Genomic DNA, 16,796 nt, shown 5'->3' on the forward strand with positions numbered 1-16,796 from the left:
GCTCCTTCTACAGTTCTGTAAAGGTAAAGGTACCCCTGCCCGTATGGGCCAGTCTTGCCAGACTCTAGGGTTGTGCGCTCATCTCACTCTATAGGCCGGGAGCCAGCGCTGTCCACAGACACTTCCGGGTCACGTGGCCAGTGTGACAAGCTGCATCTGGCGAGCCAGCGCAGCACACGGAACGCCGTTTACCTTCCCGCTGGTAAGCGGTCCCTATTTATCTACTTGTACCCGAAGGTGCTTTCGAACTGCTAGGTTGGCAGGCGCTGGGACCAAACGATGGGAGCGCACTCCGCTGCGGGGATTCGAACCGCCGACCTTTCGATCGGCAAGTCCTAGGCGCTGAGGCTTTAACCCACAGCGCCACCCATGTCCCTCTACAGTTCTGTAATACTCTACAATTCTATGATTCATGGAATTACATATTTTCAGCACAGCTGGGATCCTGTATTTAATTTTTAATTTGATATTAGATCATCTTGAGGCCCTCTCTCTCACCTTAAAAACAAATACCTACAGTCATACCTTGGGTTACAGACGCTTCAGGTTGTGCATTTTTGGGTTGCGCACAGCGTCGAACCCGGAAGTACCGGAATGGGTTACTTCCGGGTTTTGGAACATGCGCGGAAGTGCCAAATCATGACCCGCGTGTGTGCAGATGTGGCACTGTGGGTTGCGAACGTGCCTCCCGCACAGATCACGTTCACCACCCAAGTGTCCACCGTACAAGGTCTCTGTGCTGCGTTACTAGGCTGCAGATCTACAGCCATTCCTAACAACTTCAGCCTAAAGGTGGTAAACCTGTGTGGTCTTCCAGGAAATATTTCTTTCCTTGCAGTTTTACCCCATTCTTCCTCGGAATGGGAGTGTGGAGCTGCTAACAATACAATATTGCAGGTAAGCAGCACCACACAGTAAAATGTACAAGGCAACAGTAGTAGAGAGCAAAAATTATAGCCTCATAAAAAAAAAAAAGTTGCTTGCATCCCAAAGGCCTGGGCAGATAGGAAGGTTTCTACTTTTTGTGCTTAAATGTGGCCAAAGTGGAGAACCACATGTTTTATGGGAGTTCCATAACAGATGGGGGGAAGTGCGCCAGTAATATTTCCTCCATTAACAGAAGCAGCGCTATAGTGCTCATGTCCTTGTGTGCTTCCAGTAGGAATCTAATTGGGCACTGACAGCAGGTTATACTGGACCAGGTGGGCCCCTGATCTTCTATCCTAGCACATGCTTGCCTGTGACCTTCCAGTTCCATTCAGCCATCGAGACTTCTGCACCCTCAAACAATTCCATCCTTTCTCTCCTAATGTCATATACTGCTGGAGCTGTCTTGCAGAATATCTCTAAGTAAAGTCAACTCTCTCATTTCAGATAGCTCCTCAAAATATATTTTCCCATATTCTGCTTGCACAATCCCAGCCCCAATGCCCTAGTCTAAGGCTGCCACTTACTGAATAGTAAGCCCCATTTAACTCCGTAGGGATAACTTTTGATTATAGGATGGTGTAAGGTTAAGTATAAGCAATGGAAAGTACTGCACACTTCCCTGTCTTCCGTGTGTGTGTGTGTGTGTGTGTGTGTGTGTGTGTGTGTGTGTCTGCCTGTGGATGGTTCTCAATGAATAAATATTTCGCCCTCCAGAACTAACAGCTCATGTAGAAAAATTCATTAAAATGAATCAAATGTCACCGCTCTAATCATCCATTTGACTAAATCTAAACTTGAGCCAGCCATGAAAGCTGTAGCAAGAGGCGTTTTAATTACGGTGAGGGCTACTTATTTAAAAATTACTGCAGTGTCAGAACAACACGGTGAAATGGGTTGAGTTGCTAAATCTCTTTGTCTTCTATTTAGTTTTAAGAACATTGCACTATTGTTCTGTATGAGGCAAGTGACCCATCTGGCCCTGTATTACCTGTAATATGTAGATGCCTCAGATGAAACATACCAGTACTATTGTAGGAGAATCCACTGTCAACCATCTGCATCTTCTAGCAATACAAGTGATTATCATTCCATTGCTATTCTGCAATATTGCCTTCAATTCACTTTTTCTTTTATCGCACAAATCCCAACATTTCTGAAATACGGTTCCGCAATATTTTCATGGTGTGCAAAGTTTTGCACACTTTCCCACTTTTGTGTGTGGTGGGGGTGGGGAATGTTAAGTGACTTCGGTTTCATGGCATTTCTGCGTGTCTCTTGACAGAAGCCTGTCACTGCAGTCTCTCAAATGTGTGGACAGCTCACCGACACAGTGAACTCAAGTACCGTATTTTTTGCTCTATAAGACTCACCTTTTCCCTTCTAAAAAGTAAGGGGAAATGTGCGTGCGTCTTATGGAGTGAATGCAGGCTGCACAGCTATCACAGAAGCCAGAAAAGCAAGAGAGATCGCTGCTTTCACTGCGCAGTGATCCCTCTTGCTGTTCTGGCTTCTGAGATTCAGAATATTTGTTTTCTTGTTTTCCTCCTCCAAAAACTAGGTGCGTCTTGTCGAGTGAAAAATACGGTAGTTCCTGCCACCTAATTTTGGAATACCAGGAGTTATATACCAAACACATACACACAAAAGGGTGACTGGTGACCTGTGTGCATGCTCATAACATGATCGCTTACTGGTTGATGGAAGGAGACCATGCAATCTGAATGTATCCCGTCACTGGTGTGGACAGAAAAAGTGTGACCACCCTGGAACATAGAAAACTATAGTGCTATAAATGAAGCATCAGGAGGGGCACAGTATGAACCATGAAACTAGGATGGCTCGGTACAGAATTTGTCCAGACCCTGGCATGGCTGCCGTACTTGCCTGCTAACTCTGGCTTCCAGTCACTGCAGCTCTGTTACCTGGCAACGCTTAAGAGGTCAAGAAGTGAGAAGCAGCAGTGAAGGTGGGTTGGCTTTCATACATTAATTTAAACCAATCAGCCAACTCTTTTGCTGCAGGTCTCTGGAATTTCTGTATTCCCCTCTAAAATAGTCAGCCTATATGCAGAACATGATAGGAGGAATTAAGAGATTCCGCCCCCACTCCCTTAGCCATAAGATGATGACAAACCCACCACATCGCAATTAAGCCTCGTTTCTCATTAGCTTTCTGAACTTCATCATCACAAATTCGATGGTCCGGTTCACACAAGTAAAAAAAAAACCTATTTTGTCAAAGGGTTATGTAAGGCAGTAAAGATGTTTTGCCGCTGGCAGGAGAGAAACACTTCTAAAATGTTTTCACAAGGTCTCAGAACAGTGCAGAAGTTTTCAGTATCCTGATCACAGCCGCGGTTCTTTCCTGAAGAAATGTGCTTACATTTTGAATAGTACTGAGGTCCTATCTGCGGAGAATTGTGGTGGCACAGACAGAAGTCAAACTAAAGAGGACCCCCCTTTTTTACCCTTTCTCTTTGCTCCTATCAACACTTTGGGCCCCTCCAGACATTCTGTTTATTGTGTATTTATGATGATTTGTGTTCATGATGGTATTGGGGCAGTTATATGCAGTTATACGTGATCCCACTTTCAACACTCTTCGCTCCTGCAAGTTCCATGGTGGATATACTGCTTCGTTTCCAATGAGTTTTGTGTCCTGTAACTTCCTGCTGAAACCCCGTATTTTGCAAGTGTTAATAGTTTGTTTTTGTCTCACGCTTGTTGCACTATAGCACAAGAGTGCCCCCCTCCAGATAGCAATTGTTGGTTTTTAATATTTTGGTTAAAGGGAAATATTTGATACAATAAAAGGAGAATGTCCTGGGTGCCTAGATCCAAATTTGGGGCAAGTATTTTTTGGTGAGAGAGCCCCAGCAGATATTTAAAATAGCAAAATAAAGCGTAGAATCATAGGCTGCTAGACCTTTAAAATATTCCCTTCTATGTTGCTTCCAAAGCTCCCCACTTCCCTTAGCATAGAAAGAGACCACATGTTTGACAAGTTAAAAATGTTTTACTTACAAATTCTGCAAAGAGTTGATTCATGTACTTTCCCATACAGCAGAAAGAAAAGACAAGCAGTACAATTTAGTTTCAAAATGGTAAATGCTTCTAAATTATATGTATAGAAACAGAAAGGTGGCTTGGAGCATCCAGCTTCAATAGCCTTACTGGTAGGTGTCACATGGTGAAAAAGAATAGTGGAAAGTGGGAGAACAAAGGGTTTGCTAGCTCTTCCTCCCAAGGTTAGGGGGTATGATCTAGCTAAGCCAGGCAGGACAGCTTACTCTATGGTCTTAACCCCTTCATGTGTTAGTTAGAGTTAAGTATTTTTTGTATATGAGATTAGATATATCCTATACTAATCCTATACGTGGTGACATTGAGTAAGCATTGCAAAGCAACTGGGTGACCTTGGGCCACCCACTGCCTTTCATCCGAAATGACCCCACAGGGCTTTTGTGGGAATTAAATGAGGAAGAGGGAATTAAATGAGCTCCTTGGATAAAAGGGTATGATACAAATGCAGTAATAAAAAAAAATAGAATAAAGCAATGTAAATCCACCACTAAGGAACTATTATTGGATCAATGTCACGTTGCAGAACAGAGTCTGGAGGGGCCCTTAGAGATTCTTTACAGGTGGCTACGAGGAAACAATCAATGCCTCCGCTACCCCATCGCTTAGCTGGGAAGCATGCAGCTTTGGAAGAGGAGCTTGCAGTGGCATTGGAGCAGATATTGCCACACCTCCTCAGCTTGATCCAGAAGGCACCCAGCATGAGCAGAGGAGCTCTACAGAGAGCCACCCTGATTGCACCCCTTTTCCCATCAGAAGGGTTAATCAGCATAGACAAGGTGGCCTTCAGCTTGCCTGTTTTTCCTGCCTCCCTGTATCCTGTTCCCCTCAAAATGATGTGGCTTATATTTATGCCACCCACACACTTCAGCTGACGTTGGCTCCCAATATGCAGCTTACAATTAATCTACATACAAATGTACAACATAAAATGAGGGCTATGTTGGTATTTGTGCCAGTCTCTTCTGATCCCTGGCAGTTGGCAATGCAGCCCAGGTTCCCAGCTCTTTCCTGCGGCAGAAAAAGCTGCAGATAGACATGGGATGGAGCTGGCTGTGGCTCTTTGTCACTCTGATGCCAATGGTAAAGCTGACGTGGTTAACTTTATGATTCAAAATGGGTTAGATTTCCTGGGGTATGCTAGCATGATCAATACTCTCCATTTCTGATTAACTGGAGATTAATATTGATTAAGGAACACAAAATAATTTGCAAACTCACCAGGAGCAAAAAAACCAAAAAAACAACCTCCAAATAACCCACCATCAATAGTATTTAGTTACTAATTCACAGAAAGTATAGGGGGGAAAGTATGATGGAACAACACGGAAACAGAATGTGCCAACATAAAAACTGTCCTACGTAGTTCTGGGAAGAAGACCAAATAACAGAAGAAAACAGTAATAACATTTTGACCAGCCTCCAGGGTTTGGCCAAGGTAGCAACTGTGCTATGCTTTTTGAGGTTAATCATCATTTTGAGCTGCTTTCAAATCAAAATTTCTGCTCCTATATAATTATAGCTCTTTAAATAAAGGAGCCTGGCAGAGCTATTCATCTGTTACTTCTAAATACCATACACCTCCTAGACGTCTTAGAAAATTGGCCTCATTTTTTGTACCAAACATAAGGGAGCCAAAGCTCTAAAATCAATTACTCTATGCACAATTGAGAGATCTGAAAGCATCAAGATGGAACTTATTTTACTACCTTTTTTATCAAAACAGATGGAGACATACATTGCAAAGCTTCTAAGAACAGAAGCCAATCTGTACTCCCTCATCCTTTAGCCAAGCCATTGAAATCTCACTTAGATATTGCAGAAGGCATTGTTTGCAATGTCAGGGTAGCTCTAGTCTTCTTCAGACATAGTGTGGGGACAGAGATCTACTAATAACTAGGAGGCCTATGGCAGCATACACCAAGCCCATGCCCACACCTCCCCACACCTGTCTTTAGCCTTGCTGATCAAAGACGGTCTGAAGGGGGGTTCTGTCCATTTTCATTTGAACACCTCTGCACAACTAGAGATGCTACTTTATCAGGGTTCCAATTGCACTCAACATGGGAAGGTCAAGAAGGCCTTATGAGGAACGGTTGAAGGAGTTGGATATGTTTAGCCTCGAAGAGACTGAGAAGAGATAGGATAGCCATCTTCAAATATCTCAAGGGCTGTAACATGAAAGATGGAGCAAGCTTGTTTTCTCCTGCTCTGCAAGTTAGGACTCAAACCAATGGCTTCAAGCTCCAAGAAAGGATATTCTGACTCAATGTGAGGAAGAACTTTCTGACAGTAAGAGCTGTTCAACAGTGGAACAGTCTCCCTTGGGAGGTTGTGGACTCTCCTTCTTCTGAGATTTTTCAGCAGAGGTTGGATGGCCATCTGTCATGGATGCTTTAGCTGAATTTCCTGCATTGCAGGGGTTTGGACTAGATGACTCTTTGGATCCCTTCCAACTCTACAATTCTATGATTTGAAGAACAGAGAACGTAGGGCTGAAACAAAAGGGGGTGTTGGGGACAGCATCAGTGCAGGAAGCACCGTGCCTCTTACACAGCTGGATATTTCCTATTCAAGCTTAATATCTCAACAGCACTTCCCTGCTATGTTTTTAGCAGCTCTAAACCTAGACAGCGTCTTAAAAAGCAGAGACATCACCTTGCCAACAAAGGTCTGTATTGTTAAAGCTATGGTTTTCCCAGTAGTGATGTATGGAAGTGAGAGCTGGACCATAAAGAAGGCTGATCGCCAAAGAATTTATGCTTTTGAATTATGGTGCTGGAGAAGACTCTTGAGAGTCCCATGGACTGCAAGAAGATCAAACCTCTCCATTCTTAAGGAAATCAGCCCTGAGTGCTCACTGGAAGGACAGATCGTGAAGCTGAGGCTCCAATACTTTGGCCACCTCATGAGAAGAGAAGACTGCCTGGAGAAGACACTGATGCTGGGAAAGATGGAGGGCACAAGGAGAAGGGGGCGACAGAGGACGAGATGGTTGGATAGTGTTTTCGAGGTTACCAGCATCAGTTTGACCAAACTGCGGGAGGTAGTGGAGGACAGAGGTGCCTGGCGTGCTCTGGTCCATGGGGTCACGAAGAGTCAGACACGACTAACAACAACAACAACAAATGCTTGAGTTCAGTACATGTTTTACATGCAAACAGTCCCTGGTTCAAACTGTGAAAAGGACCCATGCCTGAAACCCTGGAGAGCTGATGGCAGTCAGTGTCGAAAATAGTAATCCAGATGGACCAATGATCTATGTTTCCAAGAATTCTCATTTAACATATTTTGCTCCCTCAACCCTTCCGAGTAAAACAAACTTATTACTGAGAGCTTGTGAGAAGGCAGGCTGTAAATTTTAATAAAACCCCACCCACTTTTAATGCATCAAATGAAACCTACAATGGATGGTTTTATTTATTTAATAAATGTATGAACAACTATCCGCAGCACAATTATCTTCCCACAGTGTCTTACAGCATTTAAAACCATTCTAATCCATATAAAATAGAAAGCAATACAGTGGTGCCCCGCAAGACGAATGCCTCGCAAGACGAAAAACTTGCTAGACGAAAGGGTTTTCCGTTTTTTGAGTCGTTCCGCAAGACGAATTTCCCTATGGGCTTGCTTTGCAAGACGAAATGTCTTGCGAGTTCTTGCGAGTTTATTTCCTTTTTCTTAAAGCTGCTAATAGCCGCTAATAGCCGCTAATAGCCGTGCTTCGCAAGACGAAAAAACCGCAAGACGAAGAGACTCGCGGAACGGATTAATTTCGTCTTGTGAGGCACCACTGTATTTAATGAAACTGTAGGGATGTTGTCAGGCTGCAGTTTGCAGGGCTGCCAACAGGTGGTGCTACAAACTACAGCATAACAGAAAAGCAACATTAGATGGTGAGGAGTGGGGGCATGTAGAAAGGGGCAAGCAGGCAGCCCAGGTAAACAGGCAGGCATGCAGGCAGTCCAGGCAAGCAGTCAAGATGGACTGGTAAGCAGGCAGCACAGCCAAGTAGCGCGGATAGTGGATGGCCCAGGTGAGCCTGCTGCTAAACCCAGACTTCCGTTAACCTTGCCAAACCCTCTTACAGCTCATGCCCCCCTTACAGCTCCCTCAAACTGCATACCCTCCAACTTTTCTCTGATGAAAATAGGGACATCCCATTCCATAAAAATAATTTTACTATTTATACCCCACACATCTTACTGGGTTGCTCCAGCCACGCCGGGCAGCTTCCAACTTATATAAAAACATAATAAAACATTTAACATTAAAAAAAACCTTCCCTGTACATGACTTCCTTCAGATGGCTTGGGGGTCGGATAACTCCATACCCTCCAACATTTCTCCATTGAAAATAGGGACATCCTAAGGAAAAGTGGGACATTCCAGGATCCAATCAGAAACTGGGAGGGCTTCTCTAAATCAGGGAAGTCCCTGGAAAATAGGGACGCTTGGAGGGTCTGAAACTGCAACCATTCTCCTTGAATGCAAGGAGCAAGGGGGTGATGATGGGGTGTAAAGGGAAGGGGCTGGTGAGGTGTAAAGAGATTGTAGTGGTTTGCAAGGGGAGGGTAAGCAGAGTTGGTAAGCAAAGGAAACAGTGGTGGCCGCAGTCCTTAGTACAATACATTCATAATAGCAGCAGTAAAAAGATTCCAAAGATTTCTATATAATTTGATCCATTTCGGTGTACCACTGCCAGACATTCCAATACAAGACAAAAAAAAACAACTGAGGCCATAATCAATTGATTCCCCAACTCCCAAATGAACTAAACCCATTTTCATAGAGACACTGAAAAAGCAGAGCTTTTCAGTTACAGTCAATCTACTGATGGATAATGGGAAATGAGTGACAGTGCATGTTTTTAAAAATTGCACAGCATTGTCTTTGTGTGGAAGATTGAAAATGGATTCCCCACCAGATGTAGTTATGGTTGAGGGTCTGTTACGAAGCGATGTCTTTGCATTAAACTATTTTAAAAAGCAACAACTGAGCTATAAGCTCTTATGAGCTAAAATGTTTTCAAAAAATGGTTATGTAATGCTTCTAAAGAGCTTTTTTTTTAAAAAAAGTAGATTTTCTCTCAGTCCAAATGTTTTAAATTATGCTGTTGTCAAGCAGCAAAATCTCTATGTGCGTTTCCAAAGAAGAGCAGGGGAGGTGACTCACGACATCCTAAGGAGCTACTACTAAACACTCAACATACTGAAAGTATACAGTAAACAGCAGAGCTTAAATCTACAGTACTTAAGAAGAAAGAACATCATGTGGTCAATTTGAGCATATTCTGCTGCTGTGATAGCAGCGTTGAGACTTTGATTCCGACCCTGAAAAATCCACTTAAAAGTCTGCCTTGTGCTGATTTGAATGCCTAGAGAATCTATATCGATTCTGTCACTGACAAAACACAGAATTCCATTCAGCAGTAGGTGAGGGTAGGATCAAAATATGCGTCATCCACATGGTTGCATTGCTAGTTTTTAATTTCTGTAACAGAAAATTGTCTGTACTAAAAACACATGAATCTAGCGGCCATTTCTCACAGTAAAAAGAATTTTAGGAAAGGGCAGTGGAAATGGAGAGTTAGCTTATACAGGAAAAATAGTTGCTTGCTTGCTTTATATTTTGCATTAATCAGTAACTGAGGCAAGGTGATAGACTTCCTTTTTACCACAGAGTGTGCAATACCTCAGGAGAAGCACCCAACTGTTCAGTGAAATTTTTAATATGTGACATTTTAGTTTATTTTTCATCTTTGTTGGAAGCCGCCCAGAGTGGCTGGGGAAACCCAGCCAGATGGGCGGGGTACAAATAATAAATTATTATTATTATTATTATTATTAAGCAAATGAAAACAAGATGATGCCTAGTGGTAGTCATATTCAGAGTAGACCCACACTGATTTCAATGAGTCTACTCAGAGTATGACTAATATTAGCCACCACACATTACTTTTGGTAAAATAAAAAGCCAACCTACTTTTGAAAAAATAAAGCAAACAAGGAAAGTTGGAGCCCCAAATGACAATGTGTATGTTGAATGGGAAGACGCAATTATTCAGGGTACTCTCACCTTTTTTATTAGGACATTTGAGCAGAGATTTTGATCCCTGGGCTCATCACTGCAGATTTTTAACTGATTTAAGAGTGATTTCCTCATATCAGAGCATCCTAGGAAATACAATTCTGTGAAGGGAAAACGGAAACATGTAGCAGTGTCCTCAGCACTCTGACAAATATAACTCCCAGAATTCTTCAGGGAGGAGAAACACACGTGTTTAGTAAAACAAATATGGAATACCTAACAGTTCTGGTGGATACACAATCTGTATATAAGAGTACAAAATGCTTTTTTGCCCAGGGATTTTGTGTAGTCTCTTCTGCTTCAATAGTTTTGTATTTTTGTTGCCTCTCAGTCTTATTTTTGTTTGAAGGATATTATTACATTGCATTTTTTTTAAAAGAAAATGATTGAACACTACAATGGGATCCACTGGGTAAAGGGTGGTCTAGAATTCTAACAAATAAATATGAATAAAGAAAAGCTTAATTCACTGAAAGCTATTTTGTAAAAAACAAAACCCTAATATTAAGAGGAACAATGCACATTGTTCTGCAAGGTTGCTAAGTAACAGTGGCGTGTGCCCCATTGTGACACAATCCCGTTGGATGACTTGCGACCAAGTGAATTATTCTTATTATTAACTGAATTTATATACCACCCTAAACCTGCAGGTCTCAGGATAAAATCAGAATATAAAACTACAAAGTACAAAACCAAAATAAAAACAACAACCCAATACCCTCCCAAAACATTTTAAAGGGGCATAGGATGCCAATCAAATCAACCAAGTGAGGATGCCCTGGCACCAGGATGGTGGTGGTGCATGCCTGCGGATCCTTGGATCTCAACTGTTTTCACAAACTAGCAGCACATCCTGTACAATACTTTCTGTTAAATTTTATCTGTACAATCAGAATGAATTTCAGGAACCAAAGATTTGTATTGAAAAATATGACTTCTGAGACTTCTGGCCTAAAAATGGCAACTAGGCATGCCGTTTTAGCGACTGTAAGCCTGGTTTAAGGAGTCATTTGGCACCTAGTTGGTATATCTGACTTTCTAACACTGCTTCTCCCATTAGCCATGTGATACTCCTCAAAATCTTTTATTTGCCTCCTGTTCTTTCTGAGTCAAGCATAAGCACCTTTCACAGTCACATTCTCAGTGGGTCTAATTCCTTCCTGCGCTCTCCGTAAGTTGCTAATGGCAGATTTTTGTCAAACGTGGAGGACCCAGGTGCCCCAAGTTTAGTGCAGTGATGAAGACCCTGCAACCCATTTCAATTTTTGGCGGTGCCGTTGAAAGGGCAAAGAGGATGCCCTGGACTGGAAGAATAGCATCCCTTTTTTTTACTGGCCCAGTGCCCTGGATATGGATAAGATTGGCTCTGATGAGGTGAGGAAATGATCGGGAATGGTTGTGAGGCCAGAGAGAATTTAGCTGTTTGGGTAAGGAGGTGGCATGTCTCTGGTTCAAGAAGACCTCTGGGGTGAGCAATGGCATACTGTTAAGGAATAATCATTTCTCTTTACTTCTGTTTTCCCCCCTTGTCTCATGGCGAAGGCCTCTCGACTCATCTATTAAGTTGCCATTGAAGGGGCCAGAGAACAAATTAAAAGCATAAAGCACCCTTGAAGCCTAGAGAAAAGGTGCTCCCGCCACCTTACTCCCCCTGCTGGAGTAAGGCCTGGCACTTTCACTGCAGTAGTTAAAACATGGGTCACCAATATGGCAGCTTCAGGTGCACATGTGCCCACACAGACCTTCTCTGGTGCTCACAGGGTTCCCTGATGAAATTAGGCTTGAGACAGACATTCTATCAGAGTCAACATAAAGGGTTGTGGTGCCCACAGGTCCAAATGGTTGGTGACCACTGAGTTAGGATGTTGGCCTTTGAGCTGGGAGACCAGGGTTCAAATCCCCCCCCCCATGATGCTGACTAGGGGACCTTGGGCAGTTACTGTGTCTTGGTCTAATCTACCTCACAGGGTTGTTGTGAAGATAAAATGGGGAGAGGGAGAACCATGCGGGCCACCTTGAGCTCTTTGGAGGAAAGATGGGATATCAATGTAATTATAAGTAAATCATATGACTGACAGGTGGGTTGTCCCACCCAACTGTCAAAGTTGGCCTACAGGGTGGCCAAAAAGGTTACCTGGTCTAAGAGGTTAGTGTGGCAGGGAGGTTGGGAGGGTGGCCCAGAGGCACTGGGTAATAAAAGCAAGCAAGGGAGCAGCCCCTAATATTGTAATAAGCTTTTAAAATTAGACACTTTCGGTTATAAACAAATTTGTTTTCAGTGGAATTTAGCTTTTCCTCTTTCCACTCTCAGCTAAAGTAAGTATCTCATGATACTTAGGTGAGAATAATCTGATAAAGGGAATATACTGGATCCATACTTGCCCATAAACTATTTTGAAATAAGTTATTTTAGAGAAATCAAATGTGCATGTATGTAGTTGTTTCAACTGAGTATGGTAACATGCCATTTTATTTCATCCCATCTGCTATATATCTTCTTATTGCCTTTAACATTTTGCACAGGAGACCTTTTTCCTCCTGAGTATTTTTCTAGCTCTGGTATTGTCATTTGTTTCATAATTTGGGCAAGCCATCTAATTCTTCACATACCAAAGGGACCAGATAAGGGTGGTGTTGGAGGAGATGCCAAGAAACAGATGCTTTGGGTGTGGCTTCAGCCTCAGTTAATTAAAACCACATATATTTTCAGATGGAATTCTAATAAATACAAAATCTCCACCAAAGTAATTTCAGAATAGTTGTGCAATATAAAGTATGCTCAGATAGACACGAACCAGTTCCTTAATTACGGTATAAATGAGACGACTCACTGACTACCATGAGTAGAGTCAAACTGACTCAAAGTTTCCCTATACATGTGTCATTTTGCTTAAGGGAGCAGAAAGCTATTAGCAAATTATCTGAAGATAGCAGAGGCTTCCAACCCTATTTAAAAAAAGAACTTGTTCTGACAGGTTGTCTGAAACAACTAAAATTACCCACTGGCACTGCAAACTTTCCTATTGCTTTACTTGTATTATGTATGCATTCAAACTAGAGGGAAGTCCCAAAGATGCCCATTTTAAGCGGCTAGGAGAATCTATGCTCTGTAATTGACCACTATTCCAAACTCCATTCAGAAGCAGGGCTACTGCTGGCTGGACCAGCTCAGGCTTGGCAGCGGGAAAACAAGCCTCTAAAATAAAGTTCAACTTCCACCATCCTTTCTGCCAGTGTAGCTTCCACTGGGTTGCTGGGTCTTGCAAACCAGCTAAATCGCGTTTGAATAGAGGTAAGTCTCCCCTTGCCTCATCCCTTTTTCAGGAAACTCTCTGGCTTCGGTTGAGCCGCAGCTGAGCCAGAATGGAGAACTTATGGCACTGTATCTCTGGATGAGCTGAGACTTCAGCAGCCAGATATTTGCCTATTTCAGTTATTGGGTTTGGATTCCTCCCTTTACTACCATCTAACACCGATATACAACCAGCAATTAGCACTGCACAAAACACAAGCATGACATGATCATTGCTCAGAGGGCCTGTGTTACTGTATAAAAGAGATGTGACAAGAGAGAATGATACATACAGTTAATTGGAGGGTTAACTGTTCAAAGTTGTAGAAAAAGTGAGGCTGGTTGGCCAAAGTAAAATGTGTCTTGCTTAAAAGGCCTAGAAACCATATACAGTGGTACCTCTGGTTGCGAATGGCATCCGTTCCGGAGTCCCGTTCGCAACATAAGCAGAACGTCTGTGCATGTGTGTGATGTCATTTTGTGCGTTTGTGCATGCGGCGAAACCCGGAAGTAATCCTTTCCGGTACTTCCGGGTTGCCGTGGGACGTAACCTGAAAAACTGTATCATGAAGCAAACAAACACAAGGTATGACTGTATCAAAAATGACATATTGTCATATTCCTGCATTGCAGGGGGTTGGACTAGATGACCCTCAGGGTCCATTCCAACTCTATGATTCTATGAATATGGATGTAAGCCTCTTTAATATTTTGGTGATTAAACAGTATATAAATTATGTTAAATAAATAAAGGACAGCATATATACTATCTAGGTAAGCAACTGCCTGAGAATATCTGTTCGAGGGGCAACAGCACTTTGTAGGCAACCAGGAATTTTATTTTATTTTATTCACATTTTTCAATACATAGGGAACTGCAATGGTGTGGTATGGTTTTAGGGACAGATACTATAGGGCTAGTACCACATGATTGCAATCTTCTCAACCTGTATATTTGTATATACATACTTTATTACAGAAGGAATTCTCCCCACTGTGCTCTTGCCACAACAGAAACTGTCCCTGATAACTGGTACCCTGGAATTTTCTCATACTTTGAGAAGTTGTGTGGGAATGCCAAACTGAGGACTGGTCACAGAGCTCCATGCCACTAGGAAGCCTACAGAGGGCTTGGCTAGTTTGCCAGCTTTAGCTCTGTGGCACAAAATATCCCAACTGGGAAATGGGAACACAAAGAACCAGTAGAATCCCATCTGGCCTTTTATTAAAGGTAAAGGGCCCCCTGACCATTAGGTCCAGTTGCGGACGACTCTGGGGTTGCGGTGCTCAATTTGCTTTATTGGCTGAGGGAGCCGGCGTACAGGTTCTGGGTCATGTAGCCAGCATGACTAAGCTGCTTCTGGCGAACCAGAGCAGCGCATGGAAACACCGTTTACCTGCCCGCCAGAGCGGTACCTATTTATTTACTTGCGCTTCGTGCTTTTGAACTGCCAGGTTGGCTGGAGCAGGGACCGAGCAACAGGAGCTCACCCCGTTGAGGGATTTGAACTGCTAACCTTCTGATCGGCAAGCCCTAGGCTCTGTGGTTTAACCCACAGCGCCACCCGCGTCCCTTGAGTGCAAACTCTGGCCAGGCTCCTCATTCTGAGAAAGATCAAGCTAGTGTAGTCAAAGCTGCTCAGAAACCACTAGTAACACTGCCTAACTTCTACCGAGCCACTGGCTTGACTACTTGCTTGCCTCCATCTTTGATAAGTAGATAATGTGCAACATATACAGCGTGAAATCTATGTAACATGTATATACCAATTGTGTCCACTTCATGCATCAAATAGGCTCTTGCCTATAAAATGTCATGACCCTCCTCTGACGGGTTGCATGCCTTCAACCTGAGACTTCACTGGGCTTCCCTTTCCAAGCCATTCCTGGTTCTATGAGAGAGTAGGGCGGGGGAAGGTGGGGTCCCTCGCCTGAACCGCCCCTTCCTTCACCACATCCTTTCTACTTTCCTCTGCCTCGGACTACCCTGACTTCCCTTCCTCCCCTGGCTCCTGCCTTGTGGGTGGCATCACACACCATAAATCTCTGGTTCCTTGCCTCTACCACACACTCTTTGGAACCCTGCCAGTCCCTAACTTAAAAGCTCATACCATGATAAATTAGTTTTAAAGGTGCCCTATGATTTGAGTCGGTCACAAATATAATAATTATATAAATAAACTTATAATAATAAAGATCACCTTTCATCAAAGTCCAGAGCAGATTACAACACTATAATACATACAAAACACAAAGCAATCAAAGATAAAACAGAATCCACTTCAGGAAAAGCTGCACTACATATGCCACTCCTACAGTACTGTTCTGAAAAGGAATATTTTTTATCTGGTACTGAAAGACAGATAGGGTAGCCAAAGCCAGCCAAAGCTTGAGGGGGATTTCATAACTGGGGTGCTACTGCTGAGAAAGCTCTCCATTGGGTCCCTGACCCATAGTCCTCCACACCTGATAGTATTACTAAGAGGGCCTATCCAGGCAATTTCAAAGAATGGGCAGGAGAGAATAGGAAGAGGAACTCCTTCAGGTAACAGTCCTAAATTGCTCAAGGCTTTATATGTCAAAAGCATTGTCTTGAATTGGGCCCAGCAGAAAACCAAGTAGTCAGTGCAGAACTTACAAGTATATCACATGTTTCTTTCAAATACATCAGACCCATCAGGACTCTGTAGCAGCTGTATTCATACTAGCTGCAATCTATGAACTACCGGTATTTTCAAGGGCAGCCCCACACAGAATTCATTACAATAGTTTAAATGGAAGGTTACTATGTTACTGGCTCACATTGGCCAGGCTGTCCTCCTGCAAGAAAGCCGGAACTGGCAAGATAACCATAATTAGAAATGGGCACTGCATGCCAAGGTCACTTGGGCCTCCAGCAACAAAGTGGAATTGAGAAGTATTCCCAGACTACATACCTTAACCTTCAGGGGGAGTATCTCCAGAAAAGGCCATATTCCTATTTTCTGGACCTAGGATCCACCAGTCCACAGAATCTCTTTCTTGTTGGGATTCAGCTTCAGCTTTTTGGCTTTCATCCTACCAGTATTACCCCCAGGAACTGAACAAGAACCTGAAGAGCTTCACCTGACTCAAATTATATGGAGAAATGCAGCTGAATGTCATCAACATACTGATGGCACCTCACTCTTCTAAACTTTCTGCAAACTGCTTCCAGCAGCTTCATATGCATGATAAAGAGTATAGGGGCAGAATAAACCCTGAGGGCCTCCACAGCATACTTACCATGAGGCCAGGAAGTCCTCTACTACTACTCTCTGAAAGTAGTCCTATAAGCAGAAGCAGAACCACCTAAACACTGTACCCTTCGCTCCCACACCACAGAGCCAATTCAGGAGAATATCATGGTCAGCTGTATCAAATGT

Source organism: Podarcis muralis, chromosome 4, assembly GCF_964188315.1.
Source record: "Podarcis muralis chromosome 4, rPodMur119.hap1.1, whole genome shotgun sequence".
Lineage (NCBI taxonomy): Eukaryota > Metazoa > Chordata > Lepidosauria > Squamata > Lacertidae > Podarcis > Podarcis muralis.